Consider the following 1,381-nt stretch of genomic DNA (forward strand, 5'->3'; position numbering starts at 1 on the left):
TTGGTGGTTCAAGGGCAGGAACAACATCAAAAAAACAAAGAAGGCCATGTCGAATTTTGGAAAAATATAATATCTACAACCAAGAAGCACAGAAACTACTTAAATTACTTATGAAATCACTTAGATCAAGGCATGCACCTCTACAAATCAAGTACCATGTTCTATTTGTTTTTAGGGGGTGGGGTGGGTTCACAAGAATCTTGTTAATTGATCAAATCTAAATGATGTAATAAAGTAAAGAATTCAGCTACATTGAGAATGAAGGCATACCTTCTGAACCAGCTGTTCGGTTAAGTGCACAAGAAACTTCTTGCTTAATTGAGCGCTGCAGCTCAAGTTGCATGTCCATGCATGTCTCCAACATTCTCTGTAGGTTGCTCATCCTCTGCTGCAGCCTAGACATGTCGATCCTCAAATCATTAATGATCTCCCAGTCCTGTAACGTTCAGCAACAACATCAAATTTAAAAGAATAGTAATAACAATAAAATAAAGAACGAAAAAAAGATGACCAGATTATCCAACAACCAACACTGACTTCACCTAATAGAGAATTGCAATAATTCTAAATAGAATTATAGAATCACAATTCATCAATCGTTTACCATTGATATTTGCACGTTTTCCTATCTCTTTTATTTACTTTAATCCAACTGATTTCACCAAAAAAAGACAACAAACAAGGGAACAATGATGAGACATACAGCTCCAAACTGCTGATGGAAATCACGTCTTGACCAACTATCATGACTCAATTCATGTTCCCAAAGTTGCCGAGGGGGCATTGCAGGTGGCAGAGGCAAAGCAAGTGGATGGCTCGCAGCAGAACCCGCTTGCCCTGCAGTCTGCCTGTCGTGCTCTTACTCTTGTTCTGCAGACGTGTAAGGGGACATCGTCTCGTCTAGATCCCCATTACTGGTACTGTGACCTCGCCTGTCTATGTATGATCGAATTAACTGGTCAAGACTTTCTCGGAAACCACTGCTAAGAAGAGTAGAGACACTTCTCCTGCATAATAAAGAAAAATAGTCCACATGTAAATTCACCATTTAGTCTGAATTCAGCCAGGCATGTTGTTATATAAATTTTTTGATACCTATTTAAAAGTTCTCTCATTTCCACATTATGCACATTATTCTCTTCACGAAAATAAAAGGTCTCCAACCTTCGGGTGGATGTAGCCTCCCGACTAGGAGAACCCTCTAACCAATTAGGCACATCCTCCACAATGATAGCATTTTCATGTGAAGCTCCAGGGGCATTTTACAGATGAATATCTCCTCTATGTGTCGTACTCGAGAATTCTCCAGACCAATTAGTAGTGTGATGCTTTCCAACTGAGTTTCGTTTATATCTTCTTCAATGCTATTTTCCATTCATCC

General features: G+C 39.2%; 1 long non-coding RNA gene across 1 annotated transcript in view; it reads left to right on the plus strand.

The window, feature by feature from the left end:
* The first annotated feature begins 272 nt into the window (after positions 1-272).
* LOC111793258 overlaps positions 273-1,381 on the plus strand; it is a 2,553-nt gene continuing 1,444 nt past the window's right edge. The window contains exon 1 of the long non-coding RNA XR_002814906.1: positions 273-373. This is a non-coding gene — a long non-coding RNA (uncharacterized LOC111793258). The remainder of the gene's footprint in view (positions 374-1,381) is intronic.

The sequence above is a fragment of the Cucurbita pepo genome, chromosome LG01 (genome assembly GCF_002806865.2).
Source record: "Cucurbita pepo subsp. pepo cultivar mu-cu-16 chromosome LG01, ASM280686v2, whole genome shotgun sequence".
NCBI lineage: Eukaryota > Viridiplantae > Streptophyta > Magnoliopsida > Cucurbitales > Cucurbitaceae > Cucurbita > Cucurbita pepo.